Below are 7,211 nucleotides of genomic sequence, written 5' to 3' on the forward strand. Positions count from 1 at the left end.
AAAAAAGAAGATATGACCAGTTAAAGTAGATAAATGTTTTGGGGATAAACCTCTTTGTCCAAGTCAGTGTTTACTTGAGCTGACATGTTTTAAAAGTTACAGTCTTATTAAGATAGTTTTTTATGTCTTTTATAATACAAACATAACAGCAGCCATTCTTAACCTAGCTTTTTTTGTGAGCCCACCCTTTGTTCTTACATCCTTCCCTATCCACACAGCCTCCTGCCCCTCACACCCACTTCTACTAAAGAACAAGAAAGACAAGTTTGATATAACCTTTATGTGCTGTTAAACTAGATATGGCACCAATTTCTTGTGAAAGCCATCCGTGGTTCCCTGCTACCTCCTCACTCAGAATAAAGGAAGGGAATTGGGGGTTTGTAGAAGGATTCTGTTGCAGATGACTTTTGGCACAAGGAAATTTGACACAAGGAGCAGGGGCAATGAAATATGTGAGTGTAAGTGGACAGGAAAGGACACAGGAAAGTATTTCTCCTCAATATTTAACTCAGCAGTGGCACATGGCATATTTAAATTGATCTAGAAACATGTGACAAGGACTCACTGCTTTATGCTAACTTTAGATTCAGCCCAGAATTTTGTACCCAGTCTGTGAATTTTGCTGACATAGGAAGTCAGGTTAAATACTCTGGATGATTTTCCAGGAATGTCATGCTGTCCCTCAAGGAGACTTTGGGTCACAGGATGGTTTATTTGTAAAGGTAGTTCTCTGCATTTTCCTCTATTTAAAAAAACAGTAACTCTTCAGGAATTCACCGTTTTTATCTGTTGTGCACTTTGTTATCTCTCACTTTGAGTATTTTCCATTTGCCAGCCCTGATTCCACCCCCCGGGTCACACAGGCATAAATGAACAGTTGGAGTGCATCATTTCTGAAACAAACCTTCAGAGAAGCACTACCAGAGTAGTTAGCAAACTTTTACTTTCCGTAAACAAAACTGCTTGCTCCAATGAACCTTCCTGGAAAAGGGTCACAAATGATGTCAAAGTGAATTAGCGGCTTTTTATGTGAATGAATGTTTGCAAACAGTGTTCGGCTGTCCTGCTTCAAACTCATAATTACAGTTGCAGCTCTGCATAGGGAAAATCCAAGCTCACTCTATAGGACACACATTTACTGCCTGCAGGGGTTAGGATGAATATTTTCCCAAGCTAAGTGCGCTGTGGATTTCGAGGGTTGCCTTCCTCTGAAGGATCAGGGTTTAGCCACTGCTGGAGGCAATGATACCAAACTTGATGGACCAATAGGCTGATTCAATATGGCAATTCTTCTGCTTCTTGTGTTTTCCAAACTGGCTTCTGCGTGCACGTGCCCGAGCGATGATTTTTGCCTGCTCTGGGAGACCCTCTTGCGTGGAAACGGGCAGGATCGAGCACTTTGGCTCAGATTGTGTGTGGATGTGCATATGTGCCTAGAGAGAGACAGACATCAAACAGCTGATTACTGCTGTTTGCTTTCTGTACTCTGGATTTAACCCAGTGTGGGATTCTCCTCCTTTCACACTCATTCCAACATTTCATTCAATGTTACTTAAATTTGCAGGCTTTTGACTTTTCCAGTTCATGCTCAGGGTAAAGGAAAGAGTTAGAGGATAAGTATTTGTGCTTTGAGTGATTATTTCCCTCACTAAATTTCAGGTCCAAGGAAAACCCCACCAACACTTTTCCAGACTCCACACCTGACACTTGAGTCTCTTCTTTTTTTTCTAGTTCTGCACTCAAAATGAGAAATTTGCAATATTAGAAAGGAAAAGTCTTAATCTATTGGGAAATCCTCTGATCCATAAAGTCAGAGGATTGTGTTTTATTTTTTTTCTCTTCTGTAAGGTTTTGAATAAGATTTAGCTTAGCTAAGCTGAAAAGACTTGAAAAAAGTAGTTTGAAAATGTCATCCTGGGTGCAAATGATTTTTATAAAGTAATGAGTGAAGTACCACTATAACCTGTTGCTATCAATCTATTTTTGTGGCAAAGCTTCAAACTCCTCTGTTTGATAGCTAAGAGCAGAAGAACATGCTGCCAGAGGTAGAACACCCTTTGGCCATGTCAGGATTGTTCTCCAGGTCCTTCCATCCCTGGTTCAATTGTGAATAGACACGGTCTTGAGGCTCCTTGTTAATCCAGCATGCTTCTCCTCTGAATCCGGTATCTTCACCTGATTCCTGTGTTATCTGTGTGATTATTAGGCTGCTATATTTGTTTATGTAGTCTTGAGTTGAGTTATTTTTAGAATTTGGTGTTCTGTTGATTAATCCAATGTGTAGGTCCCTATCAAATAGCTGAATATCCATTGGAAAGTCACAAAGAGGAAGAGCCTGTCATTGTCTATGAGATTACTTTGTGGTTTTATATCCAGGTCATTAAATACCTGATGGATTTTCTTTGAGTTTTTACATTTGTTTTGAAATCAGAACTCCAGCTATAGATGTACAGGACATGAAAAAGAGTGGAAGATAAGCGGTCCATGGACTGTAACTTGCATCAGATGCACCACACAAAAAGAACAGGTGAAAATAATGTATGCAGTGCAAATAAATTAAGGGAAAGTGAAAAAGACTATTATGGATTGCAGTGTGCCTGGTTATAAAGAGACTAATTAAAAAATGTTAATAAAAAGTAGTAAGAATTGTCTTGTGTTTAAATTCCTAAATTGAGACACGAAAGCTCAGGCAAAACATAAATCAAAGTATAAGTTTTTTCTTCAATAGAATATAGTGAGAACCAATATATTGTTATGTAGTACATCATAAATATCTAGGGATAAACACTGGAGACCAAAAGAATGAAAGATGGATCATTTTTATTTTACCTCTTCTTTTATTTCCTTTATTCTGTTTCAGTTACATTTTGCTGTATAAAAATAATTATTATTCTCCTCGTATGACCGCTATCGATGTGAAATTATGGTGTAAATGAAGAGCACAGGATCCATTTCAGCAGCCAGGCAGCCTTGTTTGAGGTGCTATAGAGACTGGTGAATGAAGAGTCCTTGCACTGGTGATGAGCACAGAAACAAGTATTTGTGAAACCAGATTGACAATTCATCTGCAAACAGACCAATGTGACTTTCCCTCTCGTGCCCCCACGATGTAATAACTGCAGCTGCGTTCAGCTTCATTCAGAACCTTGCCTCCTCTTCCCTCGCGCATGGGTGGGCAGTTCAGGATGCTAAATAGGACATTTTGACTGCTCATATCTGTACCTTGGGGCCTACCAGATCTGAGGGCAGCCGAGTGCCTGCTCATTTAACTTGCACAGCTGCAAAGCTTCCAGCACAAATGCTCCTCGAACGCTTCTGCACGGGGGCTGGATGCGATGGCACATCGCTCGGCTGAAGAGGGAAAATAGAGACAACAAACTCCCCAGCCTTAGTGGAGAGCACCCTCCCCAAGCCTATGAGATTAAAGCAATAGATTTTCAAGTAGCCCTTCAGAGTGACTAATTTATATGGATATCGAGGATTCAGTTGGAAAATTTTTAAAAAAAGTAACTAGGGGAAAATATGGTGCTCTCTAAGTCCCAGTGGTATGCCACATTCATTTTACTAGAGAGTTTATTCTTTAGTACTTTCATGGATTGACATGAGGGAGGAATTCACATGTCAGGACAGATAAAATCTCCCTCCTGCCAAAGGAGTCTATTCAGACATGCATGTTAGTAGGTTGATAACTTATTCTGTATTGCAGAGGACTCAAAGATAGACATTTCTCCTTTTATCTCCATCTCTGCGCTCCCTGCATACTAAAGATACGGGGAAACAGCAAGATACATCTTAACTAGCCCTCTCAGAGAGCAGTGACTTCTCCTAGCCTGTGCCAAGAGATGCAAACTTAAAGGAATAAGGTGTCACACAGACTAATAGCAAACACATTAGCAATGTTTATGCACATAATTTGAGCCCTGTGTGAATATTGTTTTTTTTAAAAAAAAAAACTTGGACTTTGTGGTTAATTTTTTTTTCCAAGAAAAATGCACAGTATCACAATGCTCTTGTTTCATGTTGCTCTGCTAGAAGCATGGGAAATAGGCTGAGAAAGATGGGGGACCAGGGCAAGTAAAACATGTTGAAGAATCCGTCTTTGACACACTTTCCAAATACTAATGAAACCTTAGTGTTTTTTTGGGAGCTAGGCCCACTCTCGTTCTAGAGACTGGGGAATTGAATCTAACAACTTTATCCCTTGACTAGAGCAGAAGAAGAATGTCTGGTCTTCAAAATGGAATTAAAATACAGGAGTGTTTAGTCTTATGCTTCAGCTGATCATCTCCATTTCATATACTTTTGATTTTTCTGGGGCTATCAAATGGCATAATTTTAGGGAAACTTGTTATTTAAGAGTATTAAATTATGTAAGTGTCATTCCTAAGGAGCTATGTTTAAAAAATAGAGGATAAAGATCCTCCAGAGTGCAGATCAGAGCATCTCTGAACTGCTCTTTGGTAGAAGGGCTTTTCTCTTTCTCCTTCTTCCAGTGATGGTGCTGAGGGAGAAACTTCCTTCACTGTGGGGCTAAATATGTGGGTTAGAAATAAATCAGCTTCTCTGATCTTTCTCTCATCCTTCCAACTCAGTTCCCAAAAGCAGATTCTTCTTATTTTTTTAGCAGTTCATATACGTAGATTGAGATTAAAGTGGTTTAGAAAGTGTTTTATATAGATTTGTATACATACCTAAAATATTTGCCTAGATGTATCTTATCTAAGCTTCGGCACAGATCTGAATTTCCCAGGCTCGAACCACGCTTTGTGTAAATCGGTGTTGTCTCACTGTCTTTGAGGGAGCTTATTTACGTCAGCTCTGGAATTAGTTCCCTGTATTCCAGCCAGCACTTAGCTGCAAAAGTCAAAATAACATGGATATGTACTGTTTTCCTGTTATCTCTAGCCTCTCTATAAACAGAAGCTATTAGAAATATTGTGAGAAAGCGATCTTGCGAGGTTTGTTCCCCACTCAAGTGTTTTTAGATGGATATCTGACAAGAATGTGCAGTCATACCAATCCTCAAACTTCAGCATTGTTTTCTTTGTCTTAGTAGTAATTCATGTTGATTTGCATGCCCCAGCTTTGAGCTCTTGTAGTTTCAGAGATCTTCAAGCAACACATTGTTCATTTTTCCTTTTGCTTCACCGTTTTCATACATTTCCAAATACCTCAATGGAGAAATTTAAGAAAAATAAAAACACATGAAAATTCCACCCCCCCTATTCTTTTCCTCTGGGAAATGTTGTCTATAGTGTGGTCCTTTCTAGAGAATGTTTTCATTCTACCTAAGGTCTGAGGCTTCGTTTTGGAAATAATAAGCTTTTCCCAGACAAGACTTAGTGAAGTAATGACTCAGAGGAACAGACAGACAAGTGGACTGTTTGTTTCATCTTAATTATTTATGTGGTATTATCCAAACAATAATATATTATGACATATCTTCCAATGAATTCTTCTCTATTTGTCTATCACTTAATGGGAGAGAGACTACGATTATCTCAGCAGAGATAATCATACAGAAAAAGTTAAGAAGCAGTAATATAGCTGGGCAATTTAAATTCAGTCATACCTAATATAAATTCTGTAGTTGTTTCTTTGTTAAAGGTTTTTTTTCCTGTTGCTATTGACCAACAAATTATTTGATGTTTTAAGAATGTTTTAGACAAGGAGGTTTCAGCAAAGTGAGCTCAAACTGTGATTTCAGCTTTGAATTGTTCTTTTGCATTGATCTTCCTGTGATTTACAACCATTTCCCATCAGAAGGTTCTCTCCTGCTTTTTGTCAACCAAATTTGGGGCACAGTTTCATCCTTATAGAGAGCACCTGCTTTGTGTCCCTTGTGAAGGGGGATTAGTCTCTTGCTTTGAGAATTAGTTGTCCATTGCCTCTCTTCACCATGAAAGCAACCAAAAAAGTTCTGCATGTTTCTAGGTAGAATTGCTTGGAGATTTGTAAAATGATTTTGATCTTGGACCTGAGCCTGCCATTAAAGTGCTTGACTTGCCTTGACCACTGTAATTTTAGAAAGCTGACCCTTCTCCTTTGCAATTTACACAGTGTTTTTAGCCTAATGCAGAATTTCCCTCTTCTGCAGCTGGGAAGAGAATATCCATCATTTCCAGATGTGGACATATGATCCAGGAAGCAATTGAAAGTATTTTGGAATCATATGGTTTGGCTTATGGATTTAGATTGGTCAAGAGAGATTTGCCTGAAATCCTTGAGAGAGCATGGCACCTTTCTGACTCAGGAGGCATTTTAAAATAAAACCCAAAGTTTAATGCATTTTATAGAGAGGCTTAAAGCTTCTAAAATATAAATCTCAAATATTTATATGTGGGCTGCAATGGAACAGAAGTTACGACCTCATATGTGAATGTCTAGGATTTGTTTTTTCCTTCCACCAGCCCACCTGGAATGACTTTAGCTTTCAGCCTTACCTAAGGCTGTACCCAGGTTAGCTCCCAGTGACTTATGACTCCATCAATCTGCGCAGCTCTGTGCTGTACTCCTTCAAGGGAAGTAGTTCGTCTTCTATATGACTGCATCCCCACCTCTTCCAAAGTTCAAAGAACCCAGGACAATTGCCTGCTCAAGCAGCCTTCCAGTTAGGATTGAAGATGCTCTCCCTGCCTTCCCATGTGAATCAGAACTTTCTGCTGAACTTTGGCAGAGACAGAAACTTCCAGCATAATCCATCCCCTCTTGAACTAGAAAGACATGCAATGATGGTGATGAAATATCAGGTGAGAATTGCTCAGTAAGTTTTAAGGAGCTTTGAACTGGAAATGGATCAATTTAGAGCTCTTTTCTGAAGTCAGAGTAGCACATTTTTTATGATCCATTTCCCATGAACTAGCAACTGTTCCCTATCCAGCAGACAGTTTACTTGTAGCTATTTTGACTTGCATTATTCCACTTAATGAAGATAAACATAAGTCAGACACAGGAAAGCCACAGAATGAGTATGAACGGGAAGTGTTCCAAGTATTCAGCATTTACTAGGCAAAATTGGCCAGTAATTCCTTTTGCTTTTCACTGAGGATAAAAATCCCTGAAAGATAATCATCATCATTGTTTGAACTAATATAGAAGTTTCATCCATTGGTCTGAGAACACTTCCCAAAAATTAGCTGGACTGAGAACAGCCTTGAGATTAGATTCATATTATTTAAAATACACATTTTATGGACAGAAAAACTCGTGGA

At 38.9% G+C, this 7,211-nt stretch overlaps 1 long non-coding RNA gene across 1 annotated transcript; it reads right to left on the reverse strand.

The window, feature by feature from the left end:
• Positions 1-2,835: 2,835 nt before the first annotated feature.
• On the reverse strand, positions 2,836-5,375 carry LOC137481567 (uncharacterized). Its single transcript, XR_011003547.1, has 3 exons — positions 5,289-5,375; positions 4,692-4,854; positions 2,836-3,014 (listed from the first exon to the last, which is right to left on the reverse strand). It is a non-coding gene; the product is annotated as an uncharacterized lncRNA (long non-coding RNA).
• Between the last annotated feature and the right edge of the window lie 1,836 nt (positions 5,376-7,211).

This window comes from Anomalospiza imberbis, chromosome 13 (assembly GCF_031753505.1).
Source record: "Anomalospiza imberbis isolate Cuckoo-Finch-1a 21T00152 chromosome 13, ASM3175350v1, whole genome shotgun sequence".
In the NCBI taxonomy this organism is placed as follows: Eukaryota; Metazoa; Chordata; class Aves; order Passeriformes; family Viduidae; genus Anomalospiza; species Anomalospiza imberbis.